Source organism: Euprymna scolopes, chromosome 46 (assembly GCF_053919585.1).
Source record: "Euprymna scolopes isolate OS-2025 chromosome 46, ASM5391958v1, whole genome shotgun sequence".
Classification (NCBI taxonomy): domain Eukaryota; kingdom Metazoa; phylum Mollusca; class Cephalopoda; order Sepiida; family Sepiolidae; genus Euprymna; species Euprymna scolopes.
In genome coordinates this window covers 49384797-49401609 of record NC_136527.1, presented here as the reverse complement: position 1 = coordinate 49401609, position 16813 = coordinate 49384797, and the positions used below count along the sequence as shown (strand labels likewise).

The 16813-nt window shown below is 32.9% G+C and overlaps 1 long non-coding RNA gene across 1 annotated transcript; it reads right to left on the bottom strand.

The window, feature by feature from the left end:
- Window positions 1–2659: 2659 nt before the first annotated feature.
- LOC145270466 (uncharacterized) lies at window positions 2660–11853 on the bottom strand. Its single transcript, XR_013865371.1, has 3 exons — window positions 11339–11853; window positions 10714–10804; window positions 2660–4218 (listed from the first exon to the last, which is right to left on the bottom strand). It is a non-coding gene; the product is annotated as an uncharacterized LOC145270466 (long non-coding RNA).
- Window positions 11854–16813: the final 4960 nt, after the last annotated feature.

The window sequence follows — 16813 nt, the reverse complement described above, 5'->3', positions numbered from 1 at the left end:
CTTGAAATAGTGTCAAGTTTTGGATTTAGACGTTTTGACAACAGAGTTTGTGTTTGGGAGTTGAAAATTTTGACAACAGAGTGTCAAGTTTGAGAGTTGGAAGTTTAAAGAATCAAACCTCTCTTGCACTTGGTTCACCAGATATATTTATCAGGTACTTTGTTAAATTCTTTTAAGTAATTTTATTTCCTCCTATGATTACTGGAATATATTTCCCTAAAATTCCAGCTTCTTTTATATCTATTTAGAAACATTGATAATCAAATTTTGATAGTGAGCAGTCATTATAATTCTATCTTGATCATAGTGAAGACATCCTTTTTACAGCCAGTCTACAAAAATTCCTAATAATAATAATAATAATAATAATAATTATTATTATTATTATTTTTTTTTTATTATGATTATTATTATTATTATTATAAAAAATCAAGAAACGACTTTTTCCAATTTTCTGAAATGCAAGTTGTGGAGTATTTTTAACTACTATTTTGTGTGATTTTTGAAGCAGATTTATTTTGATTTTGTCATATTTGTAAGAAAGTCTTGTGAAAAATGGTTGGCCAGTTTCCTGACAGACGCTGTTCTGCTGGTTCTTGTTTGTGATGCTGAATACAATTTTGAGGTATTGATTTTGGAAAATCATCAAATATTGTTTCTCACATGCATTTCATATGACTCAAAGAAGTAAACATCTGTTCAAAAGAAGAACCACATACTTCACAAGCATGTGGTTTCTCTCTGGTTTGAATCTCTTTTGCACTTGGTTCACCAGATATATTTGCCAGGTAGTTTTTTAAATTCTTTTGTCTAATTTGATTTGCTCCTAGAATTACTGACATAGAAATTTTCCAACGATTCTAGTTTCCTTTCTATTTACTTATTTCCCTAAAATTCCAGCTTCCTTTCTATCTACTTAGAAGCATTGGTAATCAAACTTTGATTGTGAGCAGTAATTATAACTCTGTCCTGATCATAGTGAAGGCATTCTGTTTAAAGTCAGTCTATAAAGTCTCCCTAATAATAATTCCAGAAAAGACTTGTCACACTCTTGTTTGACCCATTTTTCCAATTTTCTGAAATGCAAGTTGTGGATTATTTGTAACTACTATTTTGTGTGATTTTTGTAGCAAATTTGTTTTCTGATTCTGTAATATTTTTTCAGTTTCCAATATGACTTATGTGCAAAAGAATAGATGCATACTTCACAAAAACATGGTTTGTCTCTTTTTCTGTAATAAACGAAGTTCTCAGAAATCAAGAGGTCCACAATGTGGGGCTAACATTTGAAGTCTATATGAGATATATAGATATTCAAATGTTCTATTTAAGTTCTTTATCTCTCAAACATTGATGCAGTAAAGAAATTGTCTCCTGTATGTTTTCATATGATTTATCAAAGTTGACTTCAGTGCAAAATCACAACTACATACAACACGTGAATGTGCTTTGTCTCTCGTATGTGTTTTCAAGACTCAACAGATTTGATTTCCATGCAAAAGAACCACAATATTCGCAAACATATGGTTTGTCTCCTTTTTTAAAATTTTGTTCCTTTGAAGATTGTTATGCTGGGTATTGGTCAGCCAAACCAGCCACCATTATTAATGACACTCACTTCAACCAAGGTTGTCACTCTGACTCATTCCATATAACTATGTAAGGTTTGACAGCAGCATTTGCAAGGTAGGTGGCTGTAGGGATAACATAGTTGTAATGTATGTTTATATATCATTTCCAACTGTTCTTTAAGGTTAATGTTCCCAGAACTTGCTGTTACACTGGATGTTTATTTTTTTACAGATGGCCCAGTGGAGGTACTTACATACTCCATCATGTCTTGCTGTGTAGTAGCCATCTTTTAAAAAAAACTTTCAACTCGATACCAGATGACTCACACTTTCCGATTTTGTGTGGCAGAATCTGTATTGTCTCTTTTTAAAAAAAATTCTTCCTTTAAAGATTGTAGGCTGGGTATGGGGCAGCCAAACCAGCTGCCAACATTGCCCCGCTTTTTGAAAACAATCAAAAGCTCTTTTTAGTATCCTCGTTGTTACCTTAAGTGCAATTGTCTGGATCTCTTTTGCACTTTGTTCACCAGGAATATTAGTTAGGTAGGACTTCAGGTTCTTCTTCATAAGCCCTGTGGCACCTATGATAACTGGTATGATTGATTCCAGTTTCTTTTCATATCATACATGAGACATTGGTATTTGGTCTGTTTCTCTCTTTCAGCTCTGTTCAGACCGCCATCATTGGGAACACTCACTTCAATCAAGGTTGCAACTCTCTCTGACTTATTCCATATAACTGTGGCAGGTTTCACAGCAGCATTTTAAAGGTAGGTGGCTGTGGGGATTACATGGTCGTAATGTATGGTATGTATTTCCAACTGTTCTTTCAGGTTGATGTTTACAGGACTTGCTGCTACACAGGATGTTTTATTTTTACAGATGGTCCAGTGGAGGTACTTGCATACTCCATCATGTCTCGCTGTATAGTAGCCGTCCCCTAGAACTTTGCAACTTGATATCAGATGACCAACACTTTCCAATCCTGTATGGCAGAACCTGCATTTATTGTCATTACTGATCCCTCCTGTATGTGTTTTCTTATGACGAAATAAAGGAGAATTCCATGCAAAAGAACAACATACTCCACAATAATGGGGTTTGATTTTTTTTATTTCATTTAATTTGTTTTTGAGGGGATAGGCAATTCTGCGCAATGTCAAACATTCTCCCATTAATTTACTCAAACCGAGGGATCTTTTAAAGAGTCTACTTATCCCTGTATTTTCTTATGTTTATGTCGTATATAAGCCCTTGCTTATTTTCTCCTTATCAGCTGTTAAGGACAGCACCATTAGGGACGCCTTGTATGTGTTTTCATATGCGTCAAAAAAGTTGACCTCCATGCAAAATTTAAACCACATACTTCACAAGAATGTGGTTTCTCTCCCGTATGTGTTTTCAGATGACTCAACAAATTTGACTTCCATGGAAAAGAAGAACCATATACTTCACAAGAATGTGGTTTCTCTTCTGTATGAGTTTTCATATGACTCAACAATTATGACTTCTGTGAGAATGTGGTTTGTCTCCAGTGTGTATTTTCATATGCCTCAACAAATATGACTTCCGTGCAAAAGAAGAACCACATATTTCACAAGAATGTGGTTTCTCTCCCGTATGCGTTTTCATATGCCTCCACAACTCTGACTTCTGTGCAAAAGAAGAACCACATACTTCACAAGAATGTGGTTTCTCCCCTGTATGTTTAGTCATATGATGCAACAACCTTGACTTGAATGCAAAAGAATAACCACATACTTTACAAGAATGTGGTTTCTCTTCCGTATGTGTGTACATATGACGCAACAAAGTTGACTTCCATGCAAAAGAAGAACCACATACTTTACAAGAATGTGGTTTCTCTCCCGTATGTGTGTACATATGACTCGACAAAGTTGACTTGTGTGCAAAAGAAGAACCACATACTTCACAAGAATGTGGTTTCTCCCCTGTATGTTTAGTCATATGATGCAACAACCTTGACTTGAATGCAAAAGAAGAACCACATACTTTACAAGAATGTGGTTTCTCTTCCGTATGTGTGTACATATGACGCAACAAAGTTGACCTCCATGTAAAAGAAGAACCACATACTTTACAAGAATGTGGTTTCTCTCCCGTATGTGTGTACATATGACTCGACAAAGTTGACTTGTGTGCAAAAGAAGAACCACATACTTCACAAGAATGTGGTTTCTCTCCCGTATGTGTTTTCATATGATCCAACAAATGTGGCTTCTGTGCAAAAGAAGAACCACATACTTCACAAAAATGTGGTTTCTCTCCCGTATGTGTTTTCATATGACGCAACAAATGTGGCTTCTGTGCAAAAGAAGAACCACATACTTTACAAGAATGTGGTTTCTCTCCCGTATGTCTTTTCATATGACACAACAACCTTGACTTCCATGCAAAAGAAGAACCACATACTTCACATGAATGTGGTTTGTCTCTCATGTTTGCTTGCATCTGATTCCACAAAATGTAAAAATTCAATGAAGTGTATAATCATAGGCACGCTAATAAATTTCAACTTTAAAAAAATTTAATGAAGAAATTTATAAGTATTTTAAACCTTTCTAAATCACCAATGCAGAAAAGTTCTTCTTATCCATTAATGGATTGCTTTTCATTGTTGTAAATTCTGGAAATATAAAATGAATTTATAAAAATACATTTCATATTGTAAAATTGTATTATGTTGATTTTTATTAAAAATATCCGAAACATTTCTTGTTAATGAATTTTAAAAAAATGAGTATAGTTTTATTAAATACTGATTAGTTAACATTTTTTTTTAATTTGACTAAAAATAATTACGTTTTTCTTTTCATTTTGTAGGTGAAGTTTGATTATTCATATTATTTGATTCTTCAGAATACTGTTCTCATCTTGGGTGTTATTTTCCCAACGTTTCTATGTAACCTCTGATCTAATTCAGGTGTTTTGTAGAACTTGGGAACCTTTCTCTTGAACTAAGAAATCTTTACATAATTCAGAAGTATGTAACTTACAACTGAATTTACCTAGAACTCTAACAATAGCACTATGGTGCTAGCAGACAATCCTAGTATTAATTTTTGGAACTATTTTGTTTCTAGACACTTTTTATTACTTATTACTAAATATATACATATATATATATATATATATATATATATATATATATATTATAATTATTTATAATTAATGGTTCCTACATCGTGTTATATATAATATAATTAATGGTTCCTGTATCATGTTGAATATTAATGGTTCCTATATCGTTTTATATATAATATAATTAGTGGTTCCTATATCATGTTAAATACCATACTAGGTATGCTTTGTAGTTGATCATCATCATATCGGAATATGCACTGTTTCCTTAAGCAGATTATGCTTCATTGTTCACCTCAATCTGTGTGTTAAGCAAAACATAAATGAAGTTGTAGTAGGCAGGCAGGCTCAGACTGGTGATGCAAAGGTGGAAAAGAAAGTTGAGGTGTGTGTAAAAGTGTTGGTTGAGCAAAAAAACAAAGGAAAATTGCAAACACAAAAAGTGGTAGTAGGCAGGTAGGCAAACCTGTACAGCGAAGGAGGAAAAGAAAGTGAAAAAATGTAACGTGTTAGATGTTGTGCCCATCGAAAGTGACATAGGTATAAATTAAAGCTAGACAATCGAAAAGGAAATCCGTTGCCTCTCTTGAACGTTTTTGTAAGACATACATACATATATACATACACACATTTAAACAGATGTTTACTCCTTATATTATAGATGGTAGAGGGTTTCCCTTTTCCATCCATATATATTCCACCATAACTGATTTTTCAATTTCTCCACATATTACAGCTTCTCAATGTTTTTTAACCTTACTGTTAGTGAATAACATGGCTCACTATTTGACGCATGCAAGTGTCGAAGGTGAGAGTATCTGCAAAAAGCATGTCACATATATAAACCATAGAAAAAGGAAAAGGATGAGAGGCCTACAGTCAGCCAGGAATGAGCATCGCATAAGCATTATTTACTCTACCAACCTCCCGGTTCACACTCTCCATCTCTAGCTAGGCACACACATATCATGCAGTATAAGAAAGAGAAAATAAAATTATTTATATTATTATACAAAAACAAATCAACATCGCAGTCCACACTCTCCATCTTAACAAAAATTTGATTCTGAGTTGTATTGTTATCTTATTCTTTCATCAGTAGCATTTGCAATTTTTATGATGGAGTAGCAGCTATTTTCAAATAGATAAGACGGTGGCTACAGAAGGTGGGTGGACCATGTAGAGCAGTATTTTAGGGTAACCAGAGCACTGGATGAGGAAAAATATCAGATAGCTCTCTTAACCACATGGGGCCTGGTCGAACAATTAATGACCAGACTCATCTTAGACAATGAAAGTTTAACATGGGTTGATTTGAAGAGGTCTTTAGAGAACTACTATGGAATTGTCGCAAACCCTAACAAACAAAGTCGAATTAGCAAACATGAGACAAGATAGGTTAGAAGGGGTACCTGACTATATGCACATGATAGTTAGATGAGAATAAGGCGCTTTTAGTGGGATAGTCCAGGTTTGTAGCAGATACTAGTTGTGTCTATGGGTCTAGCCAGTTCCTGAAGATATGGAGACAGACGTAAAAGAGGAAACCAAGTACAAAGTAGGGGACTAGGATTTAAAACTAGAGAGAAGGAAAGAGGCCGATAGATAATTAGGTGTTATTATTTTGTTGAGGTGGGCAACATACAGAAATTCTGCAAGAAACATATCCAGAGAAACCAGGAGAGCTTCATTGATGCAATGCCACCCAGCTGAACAAGGGCACACCGATGGCATAATTGATAACATGGGTGCATCATATTCTGTTTTGATTAAAATTGAGGGAAAGAATTATAGAAGTCTGGTGGATAGGGGCTCAGAGTTGTCAGTAATAAATAGCAGTGTTTTTAATGCACTTAGACAGAGACCTGAATTATGTGATAAAAATTTAAGAACAGCTAATGAGTCCCCATTAATTGTAGAAGAACTTGCTCGATTAAGAGTAGAGATAGAAAGTCAGTCTTTCCACCATGACTTGTTTGTTGCAGAGAATCTCAACATAAGTGTGATAAAAACTGCGAGTACTTAAGAAAAATGGGGTGAGGATGTGCTTCGATTAAGCTGAAATGATGCAGGCAGATATAATTGAAAGACTGAATAGCCCATGGAGTATTCTGATAGTGTAAGTAGAAAAGAAGGACGGTAGTTGTAAAGTGTTGAAACATTATTTTGAACAAAGCCAATTAAAAGGGCGGAAACCTCAGCAAATGCATTAAAACTCTCAAATCAAATATTGAAACTTGCCGCTCAATACAATTTAAAAATACATCAAATGGATATAAAAAAATGCTTATTTAAATGCTCTGATTGACTTTGAGTTCCCCAGAGGGATTTAAATGAAAAATAAAAATTTTGTATGGAAACTGAATAAATCACTGTACAGTCTAAAAGAAAGCGCTCACAATTAAAATTTTACAATTAAAATTTTACAATTAAAATTTAACACTCCATAATTATTTAATAGAACAAGAATTCAGGCAGTGTCCCATAGAGGTGTGCATGCATACCAAAAATATGTGTAATAAATACTTGATTTTGGTGTTTTGGGTTGACGATATATTGCTCACAATAATTTTGAGACAACACTTTAAAAGATGTTAAAAAATAAGTTAAACAAAAAATGTAAAATTACCAATCTTCGCCAATTGTCATAGTTCCTCGGTATAAAGTTTACCTGTGAAAATGAAACTATAACAATGAACCAATCATGGTACATTGAAAAAATCCTAATGAAGTTTGGAATGTGAGATTGCGAACCACCACCATTGAGATTGATATAAACAAGAATATAGAGATTGAAACTAAATTAAGAGACGATCGATTATACAGAGAAATTATTGGAAATCTAATTTATTTGATGACTGTCGCTATGCCTGATATATTTTACACTGTAACAAAGCTAGCCAAAAACTTATCAAACTGACAATTAAGGACTTAACTCATGCAAAACAAGTCCTTCCTTATCTAAAAGGAACAAGCTTACCAGTCATTGATGCCATAAAAGCCCCACTTGGGTCAGCCAAATACTTGCTAAACTTAGATCTGAAATCAGGGTACAGACAGGTAAAATTACTGTATTTGGATAGTATTTTAATATCCTAAGATACTATGGAAAGTCACTTAGATCACATAGATAGGATACTACTAGCCAGTTTACATAAGTACAAGCTCAGGATGAACGCTATCAGTGTGGGGTTTAAGGAGAAGTACAGAATCTGGGGTTCAAATTAGTGAATGGGGTATATAGCCAGAACTGGACAAAGTCAAATCGATAAAATCCAACTCCAACTTGTGTGAGAAAAGTCAGAGATTGGATTGGTATGACGTCATATTATTGATTATTTATAAAATATATTTCTGAAATTGTCGAGCAGTTAGTTCATCTTATGATGAAATATGTGGAGTTTTAATGTGACGTTACATGTCATTTTGCCTTTGATAGCCTTAAACCAAAGCTCACAGATATGGTTATACTGGCTTATCTTGATCCTGAGAAGAATTACAGAATGTACACAGATGCCCCAATCATGCGATTGGGGCATCTGTGTACATTCTGTAATTCTTCTCATGCGATTGGGGCATGTTTGTCACAAATTTTGTGTCACAGATTTTATCGATTTGACTTTGTCTAGTTCTGGCTATATACCCCATTCACAGGAGAGACATTGCGAGCCTGTCTTTGTTTTAGTGTTACTTCCATGGCAAGTGCTCAACTGAGCTCTGATCCCTGGTCCACCCTCGCTCGCAGATCTTTCATGAAAAAACACCCGTCTAGCTGAAACAACTGTCAAAAATTTTCCCCACTCTTTATCTGTGCCAAAACCAAAACGTAGATTCCAAGAACAAAGCTTCTTTCTTAGAAGTGTACGCCTGTTGAACTCTGTTCCGTCTGCCTGTTTCCCACCTAACTACAACCTGGATGTCTTCAAGTCCAACATAAACAAATTCCTGATGAAGCGTCCTCTTAACTAAGACACTTTATCAAATCCCAACACTAACATACTGTACACACAATAACCCTTACCCCCGAGTGGCTTCCAGTCCTTGATAAACGGTGACCACCTTGCAAAAAAAATTATCTATGATCTAAGCGAGGGTAAAAATGTTAAAAACAAATTTACTTCTTATCTCATAAACTTAGTGATACGCAGACGAGATGCTAATTGAAAAGGAAGGACGCTGTTTGTGTGGACCTCTAGTCGAGACAATGAGGATCCTGGTAGAAATAGATGATAGCAATTGAATCATTTTGTTTGAGCCAAAATAGTTTTCAACATATCAGAAGCTTGAGGGTTCATCAGTATCACACGACCATCCTACGTTGTTGGGTTTTTATTAAATTAGGGAACCAGAGAAAGATAATTAAATTTTTAGATTCAAAGATGCAGAACAAAAAAGTTCATAGAGATGGACAAGATAGTGTATTACTTGTCCCAACCCGACACCAAACTATTGGTAATAGTTCTAAAACAAATCCTTTGTTCGATAAAATGCATGCCCATTGGCTGATAGGAAGGGGAGCGGTGGATACTAGAAAGCTGATTGGCTAACTAAAATCCTCAACATATATAAAAACGAGAAACAACCACAGAATTCGCGCATAAGTCTGACGAATCCTATAGTGGATGAAACGCCGAATATTCAGTGTAGCTTAATCGCCATATATATTTTATAAATTACTAACTAGCTCTACCAACATATTGAGCACTTTTGAAGTAAAGACTTAAAGTTTACGCATAAATCTATACTTTCGTATATTAATTTTATGAGAGTAAATGAAGTATATAAACCAAATGTTGGCAGCTGTCAGATTTCATGTGAGCTAAACTACAAATAACAAAATTATCACCATACTATTTGCTCGACAACAGAGACGTGATTCTGCCATTAGATAATATATTAATGCCTTGTAGAGTATACTATGCTGATGAGTAACACTGGATCACTCAAAAAGTGATGCATCGATGTTTTTTGGTAAGGAATAATATTCAGGACGTTAGAAAAAATCTGATAGAGAACAAGAATAAGAAAATAAAGTCATTAGATTTTAAGATTGGAAATCTGGTTTATTATAAGAAGCACCAGAAGGTGCATGTGAAACATCTGTGGACAACGTTGATTGATGAAAGTCCAATGAGTTGGATAGTGATTGAGCCACAGAACAAACTGATATCCCAATATGGAGAAGTCAACATCAATGGGAAAGGCTATTGATGGAACGGAGAGTCATGACACATAGCATGACATCAAAAATTGCAAATATTTTGAACATGAGTTATCTCCCATTTGCATCAATTGTGTTGTCAACCACAATAATATGATCCATTTGGAAAGGCCAAGAGTTGGCTCGGAGTTTGGAAGTGGGGAAGAGGAACAAGTGAGAGGGAATTGTTTAGGTTGGGTAAGATCTATATTCTTTTTAAAAAAATATTCTTTTCTCAGGGTTTGTTCTATATGTGACGATTTGGAAGATGATTTCAGCTAACAATTTTGTCAGAGTATGCGAAGTGTTATGAATGAGTTATGAAAGAAGAGATTATGAGAAAAACAAAAGAAATATTTTTTCTTGTTTTTAAACTCGAGCATCAAAGTCATCGAGTGTCATCTACCGATGTTAATTTTAAATTATCAGATGGTATTCATCATGCATCACGATTTCCCCATATTAAGACATTTAACAAAAGAAAAAAGAAACTTATTCTTGGAAAGAAAAAATTCAGTTAATAAGATAATAACGAGTTTTTCAAATATTAAGCAATGTAATTCCTTATGTTATGAATGGTTCCCACCACTGATAACATAAAGAATTACTTAGCTTAAGATCCATAAATCTACTTGTTTGCGGCAATTTTAAATATGATATTCGTTTTCAGCATACCCAACAACCTATAGAATTCGTCATGGTAAAGATGACTGTTAAGGTTGAAAGTAAGTAACAATTTACCAAAACGGCTTTCAGGCAGCCCCTCCCCCAAATATTACCGCGTGGCCAGAAAGTCGGTGCTCATGTTACATTAAATTTATATAGAAAAGTGATCCTCACCTTTTGAAAAAAAATAATTTCCTCATGTCATGGAAACCAGTTCTCTGCACAACTTTTGAAGTATTTATTCATTTTCAGCATCCTTGAAAACCTATAAAAGTCGTCATTGTAAAGAATATTTGTAATTTTGAAAGATTTTAGACATTGACCTTTTTTTATATTTAAGTCATTAGTGAAAACAAAACCTGATTTTTTAAACTTGTGCAACGGTTAAAAACATAAAATTAAATTTATAAAATTATTTATTTATTTTTGGTGAACGATAAAGAAGTTATTTTTTTGTTTAAGTCAGTTTAAAATAAAAACAATCGACAGCGAAAAATTTCAACAATAAATCAACATTTTCATTAGGATTTTCGCTTTTTTTTTTTTTATTCCATGTTTCAATAAAGACACAAGGACATTAAAAAACAAAAATCAAGAAAAATGTTATCAATTCTGTACGTGAAAGCGCATTAATAATTGGTCACCACTGATAACATAAAGAATTACGTATTGACCGTTTTTATGTTTAAGTCAGTATAAAAACAAAATCTGATAGATTAGTGACCATTCGATATTAATCCGGTGAAAAAAAAGATGAAAATAAAAAATACACATACGTGCGCCATGAAGTAAAACTTACGTTTTTGTTTTATAATCTGCTTTCGATTAACTTTATCTGCTTTTATAAAGGAAACGATTTTTTCAAATGTGATTGACTTTACAAGCTCAAGTTAACATTCAAGATGACGAACGGAAGAGCAAGTTCGCAGAAAACAAAATTGAAGAGGAAAAATAAAAAAAATAAATTATTTCGAAATAGAGCCGATCTATTTGGTGAATATCACGGATAAAATTAGTATTATTTTATTTAACATTTTAATATTTACATGAGAGAGAACAGATTACAAGTTTCATCTTTATTAATTCTCTAATTCGTTGCACGTGCAATTTAATGACGGAAACTGATAGTTTTTTAAGCCGCCGTTTCGTATTTTTATTTATTTATTTTTTATATAGATTTCCGATTATTTCTTGATTTTGTTTAAAAGATTAATCTATGTATACAGTAATACAAATCCGATTAATCTAAAGTTAATCTATACGAGAAAAAATTAAAGAGATTAAATGTAAAAAATTACAGGTGAAAAAAAATTATAATGAAAACTGTTATCACGTTGGAAGAAACTGACAAATTCATCTAGATTTAAAAGTTAAATAAATTCCTTGTAAAACCCCAAAATTCCCATTAAGAAAAATACTAGTTTTCTGACCCTATTTCAAAGATAATTAGTAAAATAAAAGGTAATATTGGCAGGTTTCTTACCGGCTCCCGCAACGAAAAATAGTTCGTCCCAAAGTTGTATCACAAAGCGGAACTTGATGAAAGAACGGAATCGAAAAGAAAACTCTTCCGTTTTTTTTTGTTTTTTTTTAAATACTGCAATAATTAGTTTTAATTATTTTCTTCTGTATCTTCACTTTTCACCGCAACAAAAACTAAAGTAGAACAATTTTTTGTAATAAAAAAAAATATATTAGTTGCATTCAAAATAATTAAAATAATAGTTCACCGGTTTGGGGGATTTTGTTAAGGGAAGCCAACGAACCAAAAAAGTGACAAAGCAAGATAAGTTACTCTTCTACCTACATGGATAAGTTTTCTATGTTAATGTTTTTATTTGTTTCAATACGTTCCTCTTCTACCTACCTGGATAAGTTGTGTATTTTAATGCTTTTATTCGGTTCGATAGGTTAGGTTACTCTTCTACCTACCTGGATAAGTTATGTATTTTCATGCTTTTTATTCGTTTAGATAAGATACTCTTCTACAAATTTGAATAAGTTATGTGATGTAATGTTTTTATTTGGTTCGAGTTCGATGCGTTACTCTTCTACCTACCTGGATAAGTTATTTATTTTAATGCTTTTATTCGATTCAATTAGTTACTCTTCTACCTACCTGGATAAGTTATGTATTTTAATGTATTTGAATGCTTTTATTCAGCTCGATAAGTTACTCTTCTACCTACCTGGATAAGTTATGTATTTAATGTATTTTAATGATTTTATTCAGTTCGACGAGTTACTCTTCTACCTACCTGATTTTACTGTGTTTTAATGCTTTTATTCAGTTCGATGAGTTACTCTTCTACCTACCTGGATAAGTTATGTATTTTAATGTATTTTAATGCTTTTATTCGGTTCAAAAATCGCTTATGGCCGCCGTGTTACACTGTTACACTACATGAAACATGCGGAAAAGTATCTTTTCAGTAGCGTGCAAATTTGATTTAAGAGTAAATGTATCCATTATAAGGCTTCGATAGTTCGAACTGAGTTGTCTCCTTACTTATTAAATGTATAAAAGATATTCGTTTTCAGCACACATGAAAACCCCTAGTAAACAAGTTTTTAAAAGCAGATTTTGTGTTGGTCTACCAGGTCACAATTACCAAATAACCCCATAAAAAAATTACCATACCCCCTATAATGTTGAGGGGGGCTCCTGTCTGGCGGGAATCAAACAGCATTAAAGAACGACAACACAGACATAGACGTTAATAATAGAACGGTCGCGAGAGAACTGCCGTCTGAGCTTACTTTATTAGAGAATTGCTCATCTAGGGTTATGTCCATTTACTTGTGGACATCCCTCCCCATCTTGGTGGGACGACCTGTCTTATTTTAATTTTTACTATTTTTTTATTTTATTTTATTTATTTTAACTTACTTTATTAGAGAATTGCTCATCTAGGGTTATGTCCCTTTACTCGTGGACATCCCTCCCCATCTTGGTGGGACGACCTGTCTTATTTTAATTTTTACTATTTTTTTATTTTTATTTTATTTTTTTTAACTTACTTTATTAGAGAATTGCTCATCTAGGGTTATGTCCCTTTACTCGTGGACATCCCTCCCCATCTTGGTGGGACGACCTGTCTTATTTTAATTTTTACTATTTTTTTATTTTTATTTTATTTTTTTTAACTTACTTTATTAGAGAATTGCTCATCTAGGGTTATGTCCCTTTACTCGTGGACATCCCTCCCCATCTTGGTGGGACGACCTGTCTTATTTTAATTTTTACTATTTTTTTATTTTTATTTTATTTTTTTAACTTACTTTATTAGAGAATTGCTCATCTAGGGTTATGTCCCTTTACTCGTGGACATCCCTCCCCATCTTGGTGGGACGACCTGTCTTATTTTAATTTTTACTATTTTTTTATTTTTATTTTATTTTTTTGTACTTACTTTATTAGAGAATTGCTCATCTAGGGTTATGTCCATTTACTTGTGGACATCCCTCCCCATCTTGGTGGGACGACCTTTCTTATTTTAATTTTTACTATTTTTTTTATTTTATTTATTTATTTTTTTAACTTACTTTATTAGAGAATTGCTCATCTAAAGTTATGTCCCTTTACTTGTGCACATCCCTCCCCATCTTGGTGGGACGACCTGTCTTATTTTAATTTTTACTATTTTTTTTTTATTTTATTTATTTATTTTTAAACTTACTTTATTAGAGAATTGCTCATCTAGGGTTATGTCCCTTTACTTGTGGATATCCCTCCCCATCTTGGTGGGACGACCTGTCTTATTTTAATTTTTACTTTTTTTTTATTTTATTTTTTTTTTAACTTAATTTATTAGAGAATTGCTCATCTAGGGTTATGCCCCTTTACTTGTGCACATCCCTCCCCATCTTGGTGGGACGACCTGTCTTTTTTTAATTTTTATTATTTTTTAGTTTATTTTATTTATTTTTTTAACTTACTTTATTAGAGAATTGCTCATCTAGGGTTATGTCCCTTTACTTGTGGATATCCCTCCCGATCTTGGTGGGACGACGTGTCTTATTTTAATTTTACTATTTTTTTTTATTTTATTTATTTATTTTTTTAACTTACTTCATTAGAGAATTGCTCATCTAGGGTTATGTCCCTTTACTTGTGGATATCCCTCCCCATCTTGGTGGGACGACCTGTCTTATTTTAATTTTTCCTATTTTTTTAATTTTATTTATTTACTTTTTTAACTTACTTTATTAGAGAATTGCTCATCTAGGGTTATGTCCCTTTACTTGTGGACATCTCTCCCCATCTTGGTGGGACGACCTGTCTTATTTTAATTTTTACTATTTTTTTTAATTTTATTTATTTTTTTAACTTACTTTATTAGAGAATTGCTCATCTAGGGTTATGTCCCTTTACTTGTGGATATCCCTCCCCATCTTGGTGGGACGACCTGTCTTATTTTAATTTTTACTTTTTTTTTATTTTATTTATTTTTTTAACTTACTTTATTAGAGAATTGCTCATCTAGGGTTATGTCCCTTTACTTGTGGACATCCGTCCCCATCTTGGTGGGATGACCTGTCTTTTTTTAATTTTTACTATTTTTTTTTATTTTATTTATTTATTTTTAAACTTACTTTATTAGAGAATTGCTCATCTAGGGTATGTCCCTTTACTTGTGGACATCCCTCCCTATCTGGGTGGGACGACCTGTCTTATTTTAATTTTTCCTATTTTTTAAATTTTATTCATTTACTTTTTTAACTTACTTTATCAGAGAATTTCTCATCTAGGGTTACGTCCCTTTACTTGTTCACATCCCTCCCCATCTTGGTTGGACGACCTGTCTTATTTTAATTTTTACTAGTTTTTTATTTTATTTATTTACTTTTTTAACTTACTTTATTAGAGAATTGCTCATCTAGGGTTATGTCCCTTTACTTGTGGATATCCCTCCTCATCTTGGTGGGACGACCTGTCTTATTTTAATTTTTACTTTTTTTTTATTTTATTTATTTTTTTAACTTACTTTATTAGAGAATTGCTCATCTAGGGTTATGTCCCTTTACTTGTGGACATCCCTCCCCATCTTGGTGGGATGACCTGTCTTTTTTTAATTTTTACTATTTTTTTATTTATTTATTTATTTTTTAACATACTTTATTAGATAATTGCTCATCTAGGGTTATGTCCCTTTACTTGTGGACATCTCTCCCCATCTTGGTTGGACGACCTGTCTTATTTTAATTTTTACTATTTTTTTTAATTTTATTTATTTTTTTAACTTACTTTATTAGAGAATTGCTCATCTAGGGTTATGTCCCTTTACTTGTGGATATCCCTCCTCATCTTGGTGGGACGACCTGTCTTATTTTAATTTTTACTTTTTTTTTATTTTATTTATTTTTTTAACTTACTTCATTAGAGAATTGCTCATCTAGGGTTATGTCCCTTTACTTGTGGATATCCCTCCCCATCTTGGTGGGACGACCTGTCTTATTTTAATTTTTCCTATTTTTTTAATTTTATTTATTTACTTTTTTAACTTACTTTATTAGAGAATTGCTCATCTAGGGTTATGTCCCTTTACTTGTGGACATCTCTCCCCATCTTGGTGGGACGACCTGTCTTATTTTAATTTTTACTATTTTTTTTAATTTTATTTATTTTTTTAACTTACTTTATTAGAGAATTGCTCATCTAGGGTTATGTCCCTTTACTTGTGGATATCCCTCCCCATCTTGGTGGGACGACCTGTCTTATTTTAATTTTTACTTTTTTTTTATTTTATTTATTTTTTTAACTTACTTTATTAGAGAATTGCTCATCTAGGGTTATGTCCCTTTACTTGTGGACATCCGTCCCCATCTTGGTGGGATGACCTGTCTTTTTTTAATTTTTACTATTTTTTTTAATTTTATTTATTTATTTTTTAACTTACTTTATTAGAGAATTGCTCATCTAGGGTATGTCCCTTTACTTGTGGACATCCCTCCCTATCTGGGTGGGACGACCTGTCTTATTTTAATTTTTCCTATTTTTTAAATTTTATTCATTTACTTTTTTAACTTACTTTATCAGAGAATTTCTCATCTAGGGTTACGTCCCTTTACTTGTTCACATCCCTCCCCATCTTGGTGGGACGACCTGTCTTATTTTAATTTTTACTTTTTTTTATTTTATTTATTTTTTTAACTTACTTTATTAGAGAATTGCTCATCTAGGGTTATGTCCCTTTACTTGTGGACATCCCTCCCCATCTTGGTGGGATGACCTGTCTTTTTTTAATTTTTACTATTTTTTTATTTATTTATT